We start from the raw sequence: 13,190 nt of genomic DNA on the forward strand, positions 1-13,190 counted from the left end.
CCTTGACCTTCCCATTAGCCTGGGGGTAGGCCACGGAGGAGAAGCTTTTAACTATGTCGTGCCTCTTGTAGAATTCGGTGAAGAGATCGCTATCGAACTGGGTTCCGTTATCCGACACGATCTTCTTTGGTTGCCCGAATCGGTAGACAATACTCTTAACCACAAAGTTGAGGACCCTCTTTGATGTAATCATTGCCAGGGACTCTGCTTCTGCCCATTTTGTGAAGTAGTCAATAGCCACCACCGCATAGCAAACTCCTCCCTTTCCCGTGGGAAGGGCACCAACTAAATCAATCCCCCAGACCGCGAACGGCCACGGGGACGAGATCATCTTTAGGTCGACTGGAGGGGCTCGGTTGACTGTGGCGAACCGTTGGCATCTGTCGCACTTTTTGACATAAGAGATCGAGTCCTTCGATAGAGTGGGCCAATAATACCCTTGCCTCAATACCTTCAAGGCCAGGTTTTGCCCCCCAGCGTGATCTCCACAAAATCCCTCATGCACCTCCTGCAGAATGGTTTTCGCTTCGCCTGGCAGAACACACCGCAGAAGAGGTAAAGAGAGACCACGCCGGTATAATGTCCCGTCTATCATTGTGTACCTCGGAGCTTGGTAAAGTACCCTCCTTGCGTCGTTTCGCTCTCCAGGTAACTTTCCTGTTGTGAGGTACTCCATTATGGGAGTCATCCAGGTCGGCCTGGTGTCGATCATTTCGACCTCCATTCTGGCTTCCTCTAGGCTTGGCCTTTCAAAGAATTCTACCAGTACCAGGCCCAAAGTTTCGGCCTCCCTGGAGGTGGCGAGCTTTGCTAGGGCATCAGCATTGGCATTTTGCTCCCAAGGTATCTGTTCAATTAGGTTGTGCTCAAATGCGGATAGCTCCTTCTTTACCTTGGCTAGGTAGGCAGCCATCTTGGTTCCCCGCGCTTAGTATTCTCCTGATACCTGGTTTACCATGAGCTGGGAATCGATGTAGCACTGGACGGAGCTGGCCTTCAGTTCCTGGGACACCCTTAGCCCAGCCAATAAAGCTTTGTATTCGGCTTCATTATTGGATGCTTTGAATTCGAATCGCAATGCAGAGTGGAAATGATGTCAATCCGGGGATATCAAGATGATTCCAGCTCCGGATCCATTCTCGTTAGACGAGCCATCTACAAAGACTTTCCACGAGGCTCGAACCAATTCTTCTTGGAATCCCGTGCACTCTGCCACAAAATCAGCCAGAGCTTGGCTTTTTACTACAGTTTGCGACACGTACAGTATCTCAAATTGGCTGATTTCGATAGGCCATTTCAAAAGACGCCCTGATGCCTCAGGTTTTTGCAAAACCTGCCTTAAAGGTTGATCGATTATGACGTGGATTGAATGGGACTGGAAATACGGCCTGAGCTTTCGGGAGGCCGTAATAAGGCAGAAAACCATTTTTTCCATCAACGGGTATCGGGATTCAGCTCCGAGAAGCCTCTTGCTAATATAATAGACTGGTTTCTGAGACCAGTCTTCTTCCCGGACCAGTACTGCACTAGCTGCATCTTTCGTGATAGCCAGGTAAAGGAAAAGAGGCTCTCCTGCTGTTGGCTTGGACAACACGGGCGGCTCGGCTAAATGTGCTTTCAGGTCGAGGAAGGCACGTTCGCATTCCTCGGTCCACTCGAATTTTTTATTTCCCTGGAGCAGGTTGTAGAATGGCAAACACTTGTCGGTAGATTTGGAAATGAACCGATTAAGGGCTGCCACCCTTCCTGTCAGACTTTGGACGTCTTTTCGCGACCGGGGTGATGGCATCTCGAGTAGTGACCTGATTTTATCAAGGTTCGCCTCTATTCCTTTGGTGTTGACTATGAAACCCATAAATTTTCCTGACGCAACCCCGAAAGTACACTTTTGGGGATTCAGCCTCATGCGGTACTCTCTTAAAATCTTAAAGCATTCCTTCAGATCGGAGACATGGTTATCGGCAGTTTTTTACTTGACCAACATGTCGTCAACATACACTTCCATGTTTTTCCTGATCTGATTAGTAAACATCCTGTTGACCAACCTCTGGTATGTAGCTCCTGCGTTTTTCAGCCCGAAGGGCATGACCTTGTAGCAATACACGTTAGTTGGGGTCATGAAGCTAGTGTGCTCCTGGTCTGCCAGGTTCATGGTGATCTGGTTATAGCCCGAGTATGCATCCATAAAAGACATGAGCTCGTGCCCCACCGTGGCATCTACCAATTGATCAATCCTTGGCAAAGGGAAGCAATCTTTGGGGCAGGCTTTATTTAGATCGGAAAAGTCGATGCAGGTCCGCCACTTCCTGTTGGGCTTCGGGACCAAAACAGGATTGGCGACCCAAATCGGGTACTTTGCCTCGTGAATAAAACTGCACTTTAAGAGTCGGGCTACTTCCTCCTCTAGGGCCTCAGCTCGGGTCGTGCCATGGCGCCTTTGTTTCTGGGACTTCACAGGCATGTTCTTGTCCAAGTTGAGGGTGTGCATGATGACGCCCGGGCTGATCCCTATCATGTCCTCATGAGACCAGGTGAACACATCTAGATTCTCTTGTAGAAATCTAAGCAGCTCCACCTTCCTTTTATTACACAGGTTTTTCCGAGCTTTACCACCTTCGAGGGGTCTTGTGGGTTGATGTTCACCTCCTCGAGCTCTTCGATAACCTGGAGCTCGGATCTATCTTCGCCTATCCTGGGGTCGATATCATCATTCAAGGTGATATCCTCCCCATTGGCTCTCTGAGGTTTTTCTATCTCAGGAATAGGTCCTACTTCCTGAGATTCCTCATTCCCGCCCTGAATGGTCATCGTCTGCTGCCCAGGTCGTGACTTTCCCTTCATGGAAATGCTATAGCATTTCCTGGCAGCGAGCTGATCACCTCGGACTGTGCATATCCCCGTGGAGGAGGGGAATTTGACTGCGAGATGGCGGATGGAGGTTATGGCCTCAAATGCTATCAATGTAGGTCGGCCCAGAATAGCATTGTAGGCGGCGGGACAATTGATGACCACAAATTCAAGGAGTTTAGAGGCAGTCCAGGGCCCCTCTCCCAAGGTAATTACCAGCTCGATTGTTCCTATCACTGCCGACCCTTCTCCGGAAAATCCATACAGCATCATGGAGGTGGCCTTCAACTCGGTGATAGATAACCCCATCTTCTCCAGCGTAGACCAGAACAGCAGGTTCATCGAACTCCCATTATCGATCAATATCCTCCTAACTCTCCGGTTGGCGAGTTGGGCAGTTATGACCAGAGGATCGTTATGGGGGAACTGGACGTGACTAGCATCCTTATCAATAAAAATGATTGGTTGTCTCTCCAATCGTTGCTATTTGGGTAGATGCTACTCCGGGATGAATTCGACTCCGTTATGAGCCTTCAACTCATTGACATATCTCTTCTGGGCACCTCTTCTCGTGCCGGCCAAATGGGGGCCTCCGGAGATTGTGGATATCTCTCCCCCTATCATAGGAGGAAGGGTATCCTGATTTATCCGGGGCCCGAGCTGATTTATCGGAGCTTCCGGGGCCGGCTGACTGGTAGGAACTCTATTCCGCGCATATTGAGCCAAAGGTCCGGCTCTGATGAGTGTCTCGATCTCATCCTTCAAATGCCTACAATCGTCAGTGTTGTGGCCAATGTCGTTGTGGAATCGACAAAACTAGGAAGGGGCCTTCTTGGCCTTCTGGTGCTTCAAAGGCTTCGGCTTTTTCCAGGGGAGGCGGGCAGAGTTTGCTAGGAAAATGTGTTCCCTTGTGTTTGTGAGCTCTGTATAAGCCGCGTAGACTGGCTTAAATTTTTCCACAGGCTTGTTCTTCTTCGGACTGTGCTGGCCGCTCTCGTTGCCCCCCTTTCTCTTACCTCCGCCCCCTTGGTTGTTCTGTGCAACGGTTTGAGTCATTTTTACGACATTTGTTTCCACTCCAATGGGCTGATCAAGGGCCTGGCTGGTTCCCGCAATCGACGCTCGCGCCTCTTCCAGGTTTATCCATCCCTGGGCCTTGTTCAGGAATTCATCCATGGTGCTGACACCTTTTCTCTGTATCTCTTTCCACAGCCCGCCTCCAACGAGGATTCCAGTCCTCAAGGCCATAAGCTTGGAACTATCGTCTGCGTCCCTGGCTCGAGCCGCGACGTTTGCGAACCTACTCAGGTAAGCTTTCAAGGGTTCCTTGGGCTGTTGCTTCACGTTCGCCAGGGTGTCGGCCTTGACGCGGGCAGCTTGAGAAGCTCGGAACGCCGTCTTGAAGTCAGCAGAAAAGGTTTTCCACGAGCTAATGGACTTCTTTTTACACTGCTTGAACCACTACCTAGCTGGTCCAGTCAAGGTGGAAGGGAATATCAAATACCTTAGCTCGGGGCCGATGTAATGGGCCATCATCAGGGTGTTGTACCCAAATGATCTGACGGATCTCCGTCTCCATCGAACTTAGACAAGTGGGGCATCCGGAAACCCGACGGGTATGCTGGGGGCGAAAAGCTCGAGTTCGTCCCCCGAGTCGTACTCGTCTTTTTCCTTTTCTGACAAGAGCTTCTTCATCAGCTCCTCCATCTGAGCTAAACGCTCCAAGGTTTGGTCCTTACTTCCTTGATTGTTCTGGGGCTGTTCAACAGCTCCAGTTCCATTGTAAGCGTTAGGCGGGTTATTGTCCCTCCAAGCTTGAGCTTGGTTAGGTGGGACATTCCCACTGTCACGTACTTCGGAAAGACCATCCCCTCGGTGAGCATGACTAATTTCTAGCCGGATCTCCCCTCTATGAGTTAAGGCGATCTCGAAGGTCGGCCCACGGGGTGGCCCGAGGACTTTACGCCGAACTCAAGCGATTGCGTAGGTCTTCACTGGATCTGCCACTTTAGTGGCTCCCGGTCCAGTAACTCCCGTTTGAAAATCTTGGAGCCCGCTGCTGGGGGTGAGGATCCAGGACTTCCCCGCACGCTCGGTTGCGATGGGAAGGACCGGCGGAAGGAGGATTTCTTCTGCTGCTCTCGTGTGCCGAAATGTCCTGAACTGGACGGGGAGGAGATGGGTATCTTATTGGCGACGAGGGATGCCTTACTGGAGACGTCATCCTGGTCCCGTCCGGGCGGATCAAATTAGCTCGCGACCGTTCTACTCTACCATCTCCAGCATCCTGTGCCCGGCGGTCGGACTACGGCACGAGAGGGCTGGCTGGAGCAGTCTGACTTCGTGAGCCTCCTCCGGATCTCCTCTGCGAGCTGCCTCAAGCCCTTCTGGGCGCGTTCGATGGTGGAATCGAGCTAGGGGTTGAGGTTCGGACTGATCGGCTGAATTGCTGATTGGCCCTAGGAAACTACTCAACCACAGTTTCCTGGTGGTGGTGTGACGTGGGAGTAGAACTCGGAGTTGAGGTTCTGACTTATCGGCTGGGCCTGGACCAGTTATCCCGGTGGGACTTGTGAGTCCCACTTTGCCTCTTTCCGACGTTAGCGTCGGTTGTAAGAGGGGGTAGCCGGGCCAAGACTTCTTCAATTTTCTTGCTTGCTCTGGACAGTTGACTCCTTAACTGTATGTTCTCCATCTCTATCGCTGTCAGGAAATCCGGGTTCGGATTTGGCCACCGGGGCGCCGAACTCCCGGTGTCGTCTTGGCCCATCGGCTGCTTTCCTGGTCGCCGCTGGATCTCGGGGTTTTGTTCATCGGATATGGCGGCATGGTGGGCCTCCTGCCCATCATGTTGATCCGCCTCGTTACCATGTCTCAAACAGGTAACCACCATGATCAGGTTTTTGCGATAGCACCAATCTAAATCCTCTCAATGAAAGCACCAAACTGTTGACGCGGTTCTTCGCCAACAGATAATTATACGAATAAATAGGATGGATTAGTGCTAATTGGTGAACTGTAATATGAAAATAGTTTAATTCTAGACTTGAGAAATTAATAATATGGGAAGGTGATCACTCATTTCTTTTTAGGTGGTTCGAAGGTTAAAATCTCTCTAGTCCACCAGTCGATATTATTGATATCTCTTGGTTAATCCTTACAAAGTACTTCTTTACAAAAAATATGCCAACCCCTCGCAATGCCCAGGGTCTTGGTATTTATAGGGAGAGGATATCTGGGTTGGCAAGGGGGTCATCCCGTGACCTCTTTACCCTTCACATCATTTCTGTGACACTGATGATTAATTCCTAAAACCTGACAGTGAAGTGTGGTCTAATCAATAGGTAAGGAGGGATAATGGGCCGCATGGCCCAAACCAGGCGTGGGATGTCTGAATACGCTCGTTTATACTATGTGTCTGAGAATTCAGGAATGGAATAGACACGTGATGTCTGATATATGCACATTTACATTGCGTGGTTGTCTTTACAAGGATTCGGGTGTCAGATCTATGCCGTATCACGAGCTTGATGTAACTCCAGCTCGTGATATCCATACCGCTGACCTGCTGCCTTCGAGTAAACTGTTAACTCCCTAATCAGCTCGGGCTGGACAGGTGGAAACCCGTAACAACAGCTCTGGGTGGTTGATTTACACGTGGTGGATCGAATTAGGCCCTTTTCCAGCTCGGCACTAGCTCGCGAATATTTAGGGCGAACATAAGATGTTGCAATTGATTTCTGTAACTTCATAAATATGTTCAACTAACTCCTCATAAGTTAGGTTAGTTTGTACCAAACTTGATCTTTATCGTGAGCCATTTGAAATCCATTTCCACGAGTCCTCATTATTTGTCCACATTCCATCACATAATATTAAAGTATTTTTTAATGACATCTGAAAAAAAAAAATACAATAAAAAAATATAAATTATTGGTATTACTTTGATTAAAAAATTATATAAAAAAATGAAAATCAAGTTGAAAATCTAGAAATTCGACAACTTGTCTGAAAAGTAGACAACCTGTCTGATAATTTGACAACCCGTCTAAAAATTAGACTACCTATCTAAATTTGACAGATGGTCTAAAATTTAGACAGGTGGTCTAAATTTTAGACAGGTGGTCGAAAAAATACGACTACTGGTCTGAAATTTAGACAACTGATCTAAAATATTAGACTCATTGTCGAAAAATTAGACAAGCTGTCAAAAAATTCTAGATTTCTCTATCTCGAAAATAGCCGAAACCACCATTAATTTTTTCAAATTTTCAAGCTTTAACCTCCATAAAACCCCAGAAAATTAACTTAAATCATTACTTATACTTTCAATATACTAAAACAATCATTTTGCATTTTAAATCTACAAAAACAATATCAACAATCTCATCTTTCATATATAAAAAAACATTTATAAACCAACCTTTTGAATGAGTGGTGGCTGGAGAAATGGCAGCATCCGGTGATGGTGGTGGTGGTGGTGGTGGTGGCGGCGGATGATAATGGGTGGTTGGGAATGAGTGTGGGTGAATGGGTGAGAGGAAGAAGATGATAGTTATTAGACTTTTTATTTTAATTTATTATTATTTTATTTTAAGGGTAAAATTGGTAATACAAAAAATTCATTAATAAAATAGACCATTTAGCTAAAATGTTTTGAAAGTAGGTTATTATGCAAATTACACTATAAAAGGGGTCTATTTCTACCAATTTCTCTTACAATTATTATATTTTGATACTTGGAATAATAATGGGACCTATATGGTGGACTTAACCCTATGAAGAATGGCAAAAATTGCCTAAGATTTTATATATATATAGGACAATTTTTTTATAGGGGCTTCACTTTAAGCCTAGGACTTTCAGTGTTTCTCGACCTGTCACTACAAGAATAAAGCCTATTAGCGGCGGACTAAGTCCGCCTGTAATGTTCAGTATATTAGCGGCGGACTTGGGGGTCCGCCGCTAATAATAAGGGGGTATTTAAAAAAATATTAAAAAATTTATTAGCGGCGGACTGCACCACTAGTAGCGGCGGACCCTCCGCCGCTAATATTCCAAAATAAATGCCCGGGAAAAGTTTTTGAAAATTTATTAGCGGCGGATAATCACCTATATTAGAGGCGGACTATCCGCCGCTAATAGTATCAGCGATGGGTAATCACCTTTTATTAGAGGCGGGCCCCGCCGCTAATAATATTAATGGCGGCGGGAGACACTAATAGCGGCGGGTCCCGCCGCTAATGCTCAACAATAATAGGCATTTGCACAGCCCCTTTCTTCTCCGCGTCTCTTCTCTTCTCCGGCGGGAAATTTTGCACAGGTTTGTTTTGGTTTTATTATATATATATATATTAATTCTCTTTATTTCTTTTCTTTTTTCGTTTGGTTTTGATAAACAAACTCCATTTCTTGTTTTCTTTTTTGATAAACAACTCCATTGTTTGTTCTTTTCTTTTTTGGGTTTAGCAGTCGGTGAGCATTCCGTGAGGCATCTTCCGTGAGCATTTCGGTGGCTCTTCCTGAGGTAAGCAAGTCATTTAGTTTTAAATACAATGGTTTTTCTCTATTATTGATATGCAAAATGTTAGCTATAGAATGTTCACTTTGGACACTTAAATTTTGAAACTGGTATATTTTTTTTGCACTTTTACTAATAGTGTTTTCAGATAATAATAATTTATTTTTAATTATTTTTTACTAATTTAATTAATTAAATAATAAAAAATAACAAAAGGGTATCTGTGTGTGTGTGTTGTTTAAGGTCGGGGGGATTGAGATTGTGGGTGGACCGGGGGCATGGGTTTGGGGTTGTGATGTCAGGAGGTTTCGCGGTTGGGGTTGTGGCTGAGTGATGAGGTTGGTAGGGTTCGCGGTTGGGGTTGTGTGGTCCAGCGGGTTCGGGGTTGGAGCATTTTTTGTAGCAATTTTCTGAGTCTCTGTATTGAACTTGTTTTATACAGAAAATATAATGTAATGATTTTTTATGACATTAATTTTATTTTGTGATTGTAGATAATTTTTTAACTATGTAACTGTGTCAAATTATTTAAAAATTTAGCAATTAGTTGTTTAAGTTTGTGACTTGATTTTATGCTTAATTTGTTTAAGTTTGTGATTTTTTTTATTTTGCATCCATACATGACATGGAAGGTTTCATTGAAGACCAAGAAATTGAAAAAGAGAAAAATGAAGAATATAGATGAAAGTTATTTGTTTCTTCTATTTTAGACTTTATGTGTATTTGATTATTATCTGTAAATTTTGTGTATAAGGTTTTAAATATTGTATTGTGGAAATATTAATTATATTTCATAAAAGTATAAAAAATTAAGAATAAATATAGAAATTGATAATTATATTTCATAAAAGTATAAAAAATAAAGAATAAATAATTATATAAATAATAAATTATTTTTTGATTAATTTTTAATAATTTAATGAATTAAATAATAAAAGTTTGATATAATATTATCTAAATAAATAATTTAATTTAATTTGTTTATTGAATAATATTGTTTAATATAAATTACATGAATATAGAAATTGATAATAATATTTAATAAAAGTATAAAAAATTAAGAATAAATAATTATATAAATAATAATTTAATTTTTGATTAATTTTTAATAATTTAATTTATTAAATTAAAAAAGTTTGATATATTATTATTTAATTAAATAATTTAATTTAATTTGTTTATTGTATAATATTGTTTAATATAAATTACATGAATATAAAAATTGATAATTATATTTAATAAATTTTTAAAAAATTATGAATAAATAATAATTTATTTATAATTATTTTTTATTAATTTAATTAATTAAATAATATCTAATTAAATTATATAATTTAATTTGTTTATTGAATAACATTATCCAATATTAAATAGTTATAAATTACATGAATATAGAAATTGATAATTATATTTAATAAAAGTATAAAAAATTATGAATAAATAATTATATAAATAATAACTTATTTTTTGATTAATTTTTAATAATTTAATGAATTAAATAATAAAAGTTTGATATAATATTATCTAAATAAATAATTTAATTTAATTTGTTTATTGAATAATATTATCTAATAAAACATCATAAAATAGCATAAGATATTATAATATTGCATAAGATTTCAAAAATGATAACAAATCTCCTTTGTTATCAATTTCTATTCATGTCGAGTTTTTATTTCATATATTTGTGCTCTCTGCTTTAATCATCTTCAATGGTGAATAATGGTATATTTTATACTTATTTTCAATGTAATGTCTAACCAACATATTGCATTTTTTTATACTTAGTTTTATATTATTTTGGTTTGAATTTTTTTCGTGTACCTTTTGGTCTTAATTTTTTTTTTATCAGGACATCGACACACCCACGGCCCCGACACACACACAACCTTGGCACACCCTCAACAGGTGTGGATATATTTTTTGTAATTAATATCTTTTGTATTTTTTGAATAATTTATTTTGTATTTGTTTAGTGTATAATATTTGAGTTTTGAGTCCTTTAGTTAGTATCTTTGGTATGTAAATCTTGACATCTATTGTTAAGATATATGTTTGTTCTTACTTTATTTTTTAATCTTGGTATGTAAATAATTATAGTACTGTTTTGGTTAAAAACAAAATTTAAGTGATAATTTAAATTAATTTATAAAATATAATAATAGATGATTTAGTATTAAGTAAAATATAGTGTTTTTGTTAATATTGAATAAAGAGGATTTAAACTTGATCAATCAGATTATTAGCACCCATATTTTCTTTATCACCATTTTGTTAATTATATAATATTAATTCAACTAAGTGTTAGAAAAATATACAAATTCAATTAAAATTAATTTAAATTTTAAAATATTTTTTTAATGTTTGAATCATTTTTAAATTTTAGTAATAAATTTTGAATTATTTTTTATTTTAAAAAAAATTGTAATTATTTTTTAAATTAAAATTGAAACAAACTAATTATATCACGTCTGTGTTTCTCCATTGCCATTATTAGCGGCCACACCAAATTTTTTGAACTACTTATTAATTTTTGTCAAAAAAAAAAGTATTTAGTCAAATAAATGAAAGCTTTTATACTACTAACTAACTTTCATCGCAACTTGATATTTTTAATAGGGAAACTAATTTTGTTTAGATTGTGAAATTTTTTTAAACAAATTTAAGATAGTTTATTTGATAAAAAAAAGTGAGTATAGAAAAAAAAAACAACAGTAAGTGCATATTATCATGTTATTTTGTTCTTTTTTCTCTTTTTTGCTTGAACATATGTTATTATTATTATTATAATTTGTAAAAATAGAACAAAACAATTAATTAGTAGTTAATTTATTTTCTTAGTCTCGGTATGTTTGTGATTGATGGTCGTTGACTACAACCATTAATTACATGGATATCGGCACAGAAATGATAAGTTTAAAATATTATTAATAAAATTTATCTAATTATTTAAAAATATAAATTAGTCTTAAAGTCAAATAATAATTCATTTATAAAATTATTATTATTATTATTATTACAAATTAAAAAATTATGAATAAATAATAATTTATAAATTACATGAATATAGAAATTGATAATCATATTTAATAAAAGTTTTAAAAAATTAAGAGTTAGTTATTTTTTAATTAATTTATAATAATTTAATTAATTAAATAATAAAAGTTAAATATAATATTTAATAAAATTTTAATAAATAATAAATTAGTTTAGGAAAAAAAATTAATTTGTTTATAAATAACATTATCAAATAAAACATCATAAAATAGCATAAGACATTATAATATTGCATAAGATTTCAAAAATGATAACAAATCTCCTTTGTTATCAATTTCTATTCACATTACTAAAGCTCCCACTCTTATAACACTTTAGATGGCGATTGACAAGACTTGGACAACATTGAGAAATCGTGGTTGTCAAGAATATTGGAATGGTCTGCAAGCTTTTTTGAGGATGGCGTCGGAACATAAAGATTTTGATGGAAGAATTAGGTGCCCGTATGTGAGATGCAATAATAATAGATTTGAATCTTTGGATGTAGTTCGGGCACACGTATTCGATTGGGGTTTTCATCAAGCTTATGATAAGTAGATTTTTCATGGTGAGGTGGAAGAAATTGTTGCTAATGAGGTGGTTGATGAGAATGAAGACGATGAGATGATTCACGTTGTGGAAGACTTCCTTTTACCGACAACTGAGGAAGTAGAAAGGGATCCCGATGGGAATCAGTATTATGACGAGTTATTTGAGGAGATTGAAGCGGAGTTGTATCCTGGCTGCGATTGGATTTCATCCCTGAACTTTTTAACAAAGTTATTGCATCTAAAAGTTAAAAGGAAGATGCCTAACAACATATTTGATGAATTGCTGAAGTTGTTAAAGCTTGCATTTCCTAAGGAAAACAAAATCCCCGGATCGTACTACGAGGCGAAAAAGAGATTGAAAAAATTAGGGTTGGGATACGAGTCCATTCATGTGTGTCAGTATGATTGTTGCTTATTTTACAATGAGCATGCATCTAAATAGACATGTCCAGTATACGGAAGTAGTAGATGGGTTACTTCCGAAATGACGAAAGGAAAAAAAGTGTCACACAAGGTGATGCGTTACTTTCCGTTGACCCCTCGGTTGAAAAGATTATACAGTTCAAGGATTACAGCAAAACACATGATATGGCATCACACCGGGAAATCAAAAGATGAAGGGGTGATGCGACACCCGGTGGACGGCTCTGCATGGAAGGACTTTGATGCCAAGCATCCTGATTTTTCAAGGGATCCCAGAAATGTTCGTCTGGGCTTAGCTGCTGATGGATTTAATCCATTTGGCAACATGAACCTTGCATACAGCATGTGGCCTGTGGTGTTGGCAAACTATAATCTGCCACCTTGGTTGTGCATGAAAGACAATTATTTCATGTTGACCCTCCTTATTCCTGGGCCAAAATCACCCGGTAAGGACATGGATGTATTTCTGAGACCATTGGTGGATGAGTTGAAGGATCTGTGGGTTAACGGAGTTGATACAAGAGATAGTACGACCAACAGGATGTACAAGATGCAGGCAGCCCTTTTGTGGACAGTGAACGATTTTCCAGCTCGCAGTAGTTTGTCTAGATGGAGTGGTCAGGGATACAAAGCTTGTCCTACGTGTAATGAGGACACAACTTCCATCCGAGTGATCGGTAAGACATCTTACGTTGGTCACAGAAGATTCTTGCCAAGTACTCATCGAATGAGAAGAGACAAAGAGTTCGATGGAGAAGTTGAGAGAAGACGTCCTCCGAGACGGTTTACTTGTGAGGATATACTAGAACAAG

This window comes from Humulus lupulus, chromosome 9, assembly GCF_963169125.1.
Source record: "Humulus lupulus chromosome 9, drHumLupu1.1, whole genome shotgun sequence".
Taxonomy (NCBI): domain Eukaryota; kingdom Viridiplantae; phylum Streptophyta; class Magnoliopsida; order Rosales; family Cannabaceae; genus Humulus; species Humulus lupulus.